A 9668-nucleotide genomic window follows, 5' to 3' on the forward strand; every position below is an offset into this window, starting at 1 on the left:
TCCACAGAGCAACACCCAAAATACAGGGTCATTTTTCATCTCTCTCAATCATCCCCATGTTCTTAAGATCGTATTAGATCAAATTCTTTAACTCAAATTCAAAAAAATGATTCCATAAATTGTTAGGGACCAATTTAAGCGACACCTATCAAACGATATCACAATCCATGAACACATGAATGTGGTATGTTCAAGGTGGTGGCCACGTTGGTAGAAAATAGCATTTGAGGTAATGTATCTTCAAGAGAGCTCAGACTTAGTTTTTAGCCTATTACTTATAGCGAGCCACATCAAGGTTCTGATACTTTGAGGTCCATTGCATTTCTAACCACATTCTATAAAGAGTTTTTGGCCATAATACTCGTGAATTGCTCTGTATTGGAGTAAGCCTAGTCACATTGATCTTCACCACTATTAGTACAAAGAGCTTTAGCAAAGTTTAGTTCATGATTTGCAATAAAACAGTAACAAAAATCATTATAATTATCAAATACATTCCCATAAATAAATAAAAACAAGAAAATAAGATGAGAAATTGAGTTACAGCTACTTCAAATTTATTAATTAGTTAACTTACTCAGGAAGGTAAATTTTGGCGGTTTCTTTTAAGATAAATAAAAAAGCTTAAAATTGACAAGCATGTTCCCTCTATAAACTGTAAGTAATAACGCTAGGATTACGAAGTTAGGATTAGGAAAAAAATTTTGTACTCAAAATGAAGTGTCACCATTTAACGACCGTCATGTGCTAGTTAAAAATAATAATTTTTGGATTATCATTAATAAAAATAATTTCATAACACTAATTAATGTATGACACATCAATTAGGATGTAAATTTTGTATCTCAACTTTATAAATCTAATATAATTTTGTTCAAATATAGTACTCACTCCACCATCTAACCTCAATCGGACTAAATTTATTTAAATTCTTTATATTGACTTTTTTTTTTTAATTTATTTTGGTCTGGGTGTGGTTCGGATGGATGTTAGTGGTTAGATAAGTAACATTACAATTTTTTCTTTCTTTTTTTATGAACTCAATCTACTCTGATTTTCTTGCACTTTCTTACTGATTACCAATTAGGTTCGATAAAAATGTTGTGAACTTTTATATAGGTATAATATAAATAATAACAACTCAATTCTCAATTCGTACATGTGAACGAAGTTCGCAACTAGTAAATCTTACATCCCCTCTAGAGATTTTGCTAATAGAACTACCCGCTAATAATATAGTTGCTCACTCATCAATACCACAATAGTTTGTATAAGAATGCGAGTTGATATATTACTCAGGTTTCGCAAAAGCATTCAAAGTAAATGCTACCATTTTTTATGACATGCAACTGGAAAATTAAGAAATATTTCAAACCTAATAGCAAAACATATGTAAAATGTAATGTGCCTCTGGAATAACTCAATTTGCAAAATAACTTCAACAGACTTCACATAAAACGTATAACACCTATAAGAATCCACCAATATCTTGATAACATTAAACTGTTCTGTTTTTAATAAAATTATCAATTAACTACTTCCTCTTATTTTGTACACTATTGCACAATAATAAAGAGGTGTTAGCAAGTTCAGAATTCTATTGTCTGTACAGCTACATTATCACCACTACCCATCCTGTTTTCCATTTAACCCACTATTTGTTTCAATGCAGTAGCATCGCCAGTTAAAACACTTAGTGCAGCAGCATTGCCACTTAAAACACTTAGTGCAGCAGCATTGCCAGTTAAAACAATTAGTGCAGCAGCAAGGTCTCAAACATTTTGGAATGCAGCAGCAGGGTCTCAAACATTTTGGACATTTAGGCCACCGGCAACAGTTGACATAGCTTGGTATCCAACATTTTGGCCATTTAGGTTTCCAGCAACATTTCGTGCAACTAAGTTTTGGACATTCTTGGCATTTGGGTTGGCAGCATTTAATTCTACAGCACCTGTTCGCAGACCCTGTGTTGGTGTTGGACCTTATACTTAGTTTTTGTAATCTCTCTTCTTTTTTCCTTGCATCCTCTGTTGCGGCCCTCAAATCTCTCTTCTTCTCTCTGTTTTCCTTTTTGTTTTTCTCTATTATTTTTTTTGAATGACGGCCACCTCTTTTTTTTTCCCATTTGTGCTATTTTTATATCTTGAAATTAGGGCAACCAAAAGCATGTGGTTGCTTGTCTCCCATTTTTGGAAACCTTGGATCGCAATTTTTCAATTAACACGCGCAAAATCTCATCTACAATTACTACAGGATTGCTGTAACAACGGCTACGACATCTTCTCTATTCTAGACTTGTCAGCCAAGTTTTTTGCCATCTTTGCAAGTTTGCTGCAGCAGCATTCCATCCATAAAAATTTAGCTTTTTTGATCCCTTGCAATCATGCACATAATCTGAGCACAAAGTGATCTAAAACAAAATTAAATTTAAAAAAATGCTCATGCAAAATGTAATAAAAAATGTAATAAAAACGCATCATTTACTCTCTAAGTAATATTAATTTAAGTCTAAAAATGCCATGATAACTCTCATTTCACAGAGTTATCAATGACCAAGCCTTTTATGAAGCAAATCCACATTGACTAATGAGAAGACACTGTCATAGTACTTGAAGTATAAAACTCATTTTATTTAAAGAACTGAAATGACCAAAATTAGAACAAGTTGACCCGTAAACCAGACAAATAAGTAAGAAAAGGCATTAGTTTATAAAAATTTGAGTAAAACATAATAGTTGTGGATGAATGTTAAGTTGAGACAAATGTTGTTTAAACTTGATATAAGCCTTTCTGAGCAATCCTCTTAAGCAAGATATTCCCTATTTTCCTGGCCTTAATGTAACAAAAATCGGTAACAAATTCAACAAACACATTATTATCAGTGCGTAACTTGGAAACACTCAATAGGTTTTTGGCTATATGAGGAACAAAAAGAATATTTGGCAGCATAATCGGATCATGAGTAAGTAGTAAGCATAATATATTTATTATATGAAATTTGTAATCCACTATCATTAGCAACAAGCAATTGATCAGCACCAATGTAAGGTTATAAATGAAGTAACATACTTGTGTTATTAGTAACATGTGTAGAAGCTCCACTGTTAATATACTAAGAAAGATCTTCTATAGTCTAAGGTGGGGAAAGTGTAAGAGGAGAAGGTGTGACCTGCTTGGCTGCACTAGCAAATGCACTATTGTAGTAATTGAAAGTAGCTAGATTGATAGTTAAAGAAGTAGCTCCAAGATTATAAAGACAACGAGTTAAGACATGATATGAATTTGGATAAATCGTGTTGCTTTGATAGCCATACCTCTGTGATTATACTATTTCACTACAAGAAAACTGTTAATAGATGACAGACAACTTATGATAAATTATGGGTATATCATAAAATTATGATAGACTTGTGACATAATTTTCAATCTATCATAAATTAATGATGGCTTTGTGATACAATTATTTTCTATCACAGATTAATGATGGCTTTGTAATAGAATTATTTTATATCACAGATTAATGATGGTTTTATGATAAAATTATTTTTTTTATCATGGATTAATGATGGATTTGTGATAGAATTATTGTTTATCATGAATTAATGATGGTTTTATGATAGAGTTATTTTTATCACAAATTATTATTTTTTACTTAGCCATGTGTCGACTTATAATTCGTTACTTCATATGTGAACAATTACACTATATAATTTCTAAAGTATAAAATGAAAAAGTGAACCCTAAATCTAACCTAATTAAACACACGTTAAGTTGTTGCTGCTGCTCCCCTGCTGCTCTTCGATTTCATTGCCGCTTCAGGAAGGAACAAGAGGAGTCCCCGTGCGGTTTCAGTGGAGATGCCGGTGATGGCGTTGGGGACGAGAGGGAGCTTGTACGAGGTGCTGAGGGTGGAGCCAAAGGCGACGATTTCAGAGATTAAGACGGCGAAAGTTTATCATCCCGATTTGTCAGGTAACGGTCGGGATTTCACCGAGATCCACAACACTTACGAGACGCTGTTGGATCCAAAGGCCAAGGCCGTTTATGACATGTCTTTGGTGAGTAGGAGGAGGACGAGAACGACATCGTTTGGGTGTTCAGGTAGGTCTGGGTTTCACCCGACCCGTAGATGGGAAACTGACCAGTGTTGGTATGAATTTTCAATTTAGGGCCCGACATTCTTGTTTAGGATCAATACCGTTCCTCAAAGGCTTTCCAGAATTTTCCTCTCACGCTTTCCACGCTCGCTATTCTCCTTCTTCACTAACATCACTTGGGTTTTGCAGTTGTGGTGTTCTGTCACAGTCTAGTTCAGATATGCTTTTCACTGTGATGTTGATACCAATGTTATCTGGCTGTTCTAGAGTGATAAATGATAATCTTGTATGTTTGTTGTATTTAACTTTGAGTTAAAATACATGTCAATGCTATTATTTTTATATATTCATGTGCATTTTCTTTAGGTAGGGACTTTATTGCTCCTTACAAGTGCAAAGGAACATCCAAGTATGTACACCGAGAATGTTTGGATAATTGGCGAGCTGTAAGGGTATTGATGCCATCTCAATTTTCTGATTTAGAAATCTAGAACCTTTTGCAGTAAGCATAGTTTATAGTTTCTGTGTGATCTCAGTGATCTTTGCATAGCTAGCACTTGATTTATTATAGTCTGTAACTGGTTTTATATAAAAGTATACCAAAAAATAACAATGCTGTAATTTATGGACACTCTAAACTTACTTAATGGGATATAGAACATACTGTACTGTTATGCAACCTTTTGAAATGCTATCTTTTATGTTTCTTAGTTTGTCCTTGCAAACAATCTCCATATGGTAATATCATTTTCGTCCATTTAAGAATTACTGCTTTGGCCCTTTTTGGATTTTTCCCAGTAATTTCTTTTCTAGGAAGACTTTTATGATCTTAAGCTGCATTGTGGTTCTTGCTTTTATCTAGAATGGTTCTTTTTATATGTGTCCTATTTTTATTTAATCATTTTTTACTTACAGAAAGGGTTTGCATTTGCTCATTGCACAACCTGTAAAGCCCCTTACCATTTGAGAGTTCATGTTGCTGTTGATAGGCGATGAAGAACCTTGAAATTTTGTTTCTTTGTTATCTCTTCTCTCTTTTAGCACAGGTATGAAAATATTGGTATTATTGGTTATTGCTTATATTCTTCTTTGTTTTTTTAATTTTTAATGTTATCTTTTTTTTTCCTTTTTTTCTCCTGTCTCTGCGAGATGAAACTATTGCTATTACACATACAATTGAAGGTACATTGGCTAGCTTAAATTAGCCGAAGAATTCTTTAAATTCTAGACATAAAATAGTAGCTTAATGTTATTATTCTGGTTGGTGTTTGAATCAATTTTGTTCACAGGAAGCTTGCAGGTCGCTTTGTAAGTTTCAATTTCTATTTAGAGTGCTATCGGAAGATGATATTGTTGCTGGAATTTTTGTAGGACGTCTTGCTAGAAATCTTATTGTTGGAGTACTTGCATTAATTTTTGAAAGTTTTGTTGGGTAACTTGGCTTGGTGGCCAGAATTCTTATTGTTTTTCTTAGAGTTTGATTGGAGTTTGACAGTAATTTTATACTTTGGGAGACTTTTTCAATTTGGGATGTTTTATTATGTATTAGTGGAGATCACATTGGATATTAGATGTATTTATTTTGAAATTAATTTTTGGATTGAATGAATGTTAATTGATATTAATTTTTTATATTTGTTTTATTAATTAATAAAATTTGTAAATAGGAATTCATCAATAAATTATAATTATAATATAATTTAAAAAAATCAAAACTTTATGATGGAAAAAGCCATCATATATTCTATCATAAATAGTTTCCCGCCAAAATTGAATAATAAATTTTCAAATAATAATTGAATTTCCCACCAAAAATTTAAAAAAAAAATCGTACAAAAATTTAAATAAATTCAAATTTTAATTTAATTATTTTTTTACATTAAAATATTGTGTGACAGATATATGACTATGAAATACCATCATGAATTTATGACGGAAAATATTCTGTCATAAATTAATGACAGTGACATAGATGATAGATGAACTGTCTGTCATGCACCCCCTTTTATGATAGTTATTCCCGTCATTTATTGTTTGTTTTCTTGTAGTGTTTATTAAAGCCTCCGATGACATCAGTGAAAGGACTAGGAACAAATCCCCTGCCATGACCATAAGTAGGCCTAAAACCTCCTCTACCTCCTCTAATATAGTGTCTTTGAAGTACAAATGTAGGATTAAACCTATTATTGGACTTATTTATCCCACATCCAGGGATAAACCAAACTTGGCCGATGATGGAGTCAAAATTGCTGTCATTTTTATTATTTTGTCCTAGATTAGACATGTCTCTATTAAATAAATCTAGGTTTCTATTATTTTTCTAATTTCCAAAACCAAGCTTAGAGAAACCTTAATCTTTTTGGGCAAAATTAGTAGCTAAATTGGGATAACATCTGAACCGAGTTTTCCTCTCTTCTGTTCAAACCTCATTTTATGACTTAAGAATAAAGCACACAAGTTATCCAGATTCATACCTTTTTCCTCTAGCCAATAAAATTGTAATAAGTGATTCATGCTTTTGAGATTCTAATCCAGACAAAATATAAGTAAAAAGATTAGCATGTTAAACTAGTTTACCAGTAATAGTAAGTGCATCTGCCAATGTCTTCATCTTAGTAAAATAGGCACTTATAGTCATTGATCCTTTTTTAGTGGTTCTAATTGCTTCTAATAGGCATTATATAAGCTTGATTTTGAGAAAGAAACATACATGTCAAAGAATTCCACAGCCTTTGTGATGAAACAAAATGAATCCACTACAAGAAAACAGACAATAGATGACGGGAAATAAGAGGGGTTCATGACAGACAATTCTTTTGTCATCTATGTCACTGTTATTAATTCATGACGGATAAATTTATGATGGTTTTTTACTGTCATACATCTATCACACAATATTTTAATGTAAAAAAAAATTAAAATTAAAATTAATTTAAATTTTGCCATTTTTAAAAATTTTGGCGGGAAATTCGATTATCATTTGTTAATGTATTATTCAATTTCGCGGGAAATTATTTATGACAGTATTTGTGACGAATATTTTCCATCATAAAATAATAAATTTTTTTATAATTACAATTTGTTTATAAATTCCTGTTTATTAATAAAATGAATACCATTAAAAAAACCTGAAAACAATTAACACATTCATTCAATCCAATAAATTAATTTAAAAAAAATACATATATAAAAGGTCCAATGTGATACATATAATAGAGCATCTCAAAATTTAAAAAACATCTCAAAGTATAGAACAACTATTAAATTCCATTGCATGTACAACAAAAGCAACTAAAATTCCAACCATCAAGCCAAGTTTCTCAACAAAACTTGCAAAGAATAATGCAAGACTTTCAGGAGTTCTAGCACTCTTAACTCCAGTCACAAAGCCAGGTTTGTCAACATTCCAATTCCAGCCATGCTAGCAATACTCCAACCATATCCAGCAACCCACCACCTTCCAACAGCACTTCCAGCCATATATCCAGAAACAATTCAACCCAAACCCAGCAAACCATTCTATGCAAAATCAATCAAAATACCCAAAGTTATCAAATGCATAACATCTACAGTACAATCCTTAATAGCAACCATTATAATTTGATACTACAAATTCATTTCAACAATTTGTAACAGCTAACCATTTTGTTACAAATTTCATACTCAATACTAACCATTTTGCTGACGCAATGAGAATGTCAGAAAAATGGTTAGCCCACTCCAAACGAACCTCATCTAATTCATCCTGAGTGTATGATTTATTTCCATTAAACTGTTAATCGTAAGAAATAATATTGTCAAACTTTAAAAATAATGTCACATGTAGGAAATAAAAGAATGTTGACATATCTCATCATCAACTTACATTGTTGGTTAACAAACTAACATCCACTATTATTTCCTTCATGTACCTTAACACAAAATAACCACACTCTAATTTTGCGATATTTTGTTTTGGAGCCTGTTCATGAAAAAAAAAAGATGAAAATTTACAAAACCCATCCATTTTAGTTAAGGTACATAATCAATAGGCTACAAAAATACTTTTTTTCTTTTTTTTTACCTTCACAATTCTCATCTTGGTATTATAATTCCATTTTTCCTTACCATCCTCTAATGTGAAGAGTGTCATGGCGCTGGAAACAAAACTATACTGTTATCTCTTAATCATATTGAAGAAACTTAAACTATCAATTGCAGGAAATAGACTAGTATACATACATTTTAAGGAGCTGTTCTAAATCAGTTTCAGGTCTGGATTGCATAGGATCCACATAAAATACTTCCTTTTTTACCACATCAAACACAACTAATACCCAATGGTAGCTATAAAAGCCAAAAGCATAACCATTAATTAAGAAACAGCTGTGAACGTAATATGAATTTAACAGCTGTAAAAGTTTTCAATAAAATTTAAACTTACGAAGGATTGTATGGCATGAAAATGAGTTGTCCTTTTTTGGCCTTTTTCAAGCGGTCGCGAATATGCTCAACTCTCTTCGAGCGAAATTGTACTGCAGCCTTTGGATTTGTTGGGCAAACCAAACTAGGACACATGAATCCAAATGGTTTTGTTCCTTTTCTGGTTGGTAGAATGGTAGAATCCAACATCCTTGACAGAAAATCAGTGCATCAATAAAAAAGTATATCAAATTGATATTAAATAGTGTAAAGGAAAATCATAAAACCACTTACGCCATATATACTTGAATAGCATTCACTCATAGCGCTTGCATTGACAGCAGATCGTTGCAATCTTTCTTCCCAATATAAGCACAAGCCTCTGTCTGGAATACATTATCATCAATTAGATATGTCAGAACACCATCATTTTCACTAGGCAGGTATTTCTCACACAACTTCCCAAATAATTACAATATCGAATGACTATTCTGGTGCTTGAGTATCACCTTGTGTTCCTCATAGGCTGCACTACAATTTTTTTGGCTTTATCCTTCTTCAAAAGTGCCTTTTTTGTTGGGCTGTTAGGATGAATCTCGCATATACCATCAGCATAGTCAAAGTCCAATTGCTTTTTATTGCTTCCAGCTCTTTTCCTCTCATCATTTGCACAATCCTTTGGAATTAAAGGATTGAGTCTTGGACTTTTCCTTGAAATGGCTGTAGTAGCGTTTCTTGGCGAGTTTAATTATATGAATATTAATTATATGAACTAATAAGTTTATTAAACTAAATTGAATAGTAAATATACAAGGCAGTAACTATATTAAACCAAGAAAAATACAACTAATTATTTAAATAATCTAACCTTCTGTGCATGGAGTTCATTGTCATCATCGTAATCATCATTTCTGGCTGACTTCATCGGAATGGCAGAAGACTTCATCGGAACGGCAGCAGTGGTGTTTTTTGGCATCTCTTCGTTCTTCTTAGTTTCTTCCTTCTTTCTCAGTGTTGATATTCTAGGTTGCTATTCTTTCTGACTGGACATCCATTTCTTCTTCTTCTCAACTGACTTGCCTAAATTTCCTGGCTCCTGTCAGCATTATTGGCAAAAAGTAAATTAAACTGTATTGAGTGACAGATATACAAAAAAAAATAAACTAGGAA

The 9668-nt window shown here is 32.3% G+C and overlaps 1 long non-coding RNA gene across 1 annotated transcript; it reads left to right on the top strand.

Moving 5' to 3' along the window:
- The first annotated feature begins 3779 nt into the window (after window positions 1-3779).
- LOC112098314 lies at window positions 3780-5643 on the top strand. Its single transcript, XR_002905428.1, has 3 exons — window positions 3780-4599; window positions 5013-5143; window positions 5387-5643. It is a non-coding gene; the product is annotated as an uncharacterized LOC112098314 (long non-coding RNA).
- Window positions 5644-9668: the final 4025 nt, after the last annotated feature.

The sequence above is a fragment of the Citrus clementina genome, unplaced genomic scaffold (assembly GCF_000493195.1).
Source record: "Citrus clementina cultivar Clemenules unplaced genomic scaffold, Citrus_clementina_v1.0 scaffold_5, whole genome shotgun sequence".
Lineage (NCBI taxonomy): Eukaryota > Viridiplantae > Streptophyta > Magnoliopsida > Sapindales > Rutaceae > Citrus > Citrus x clementina.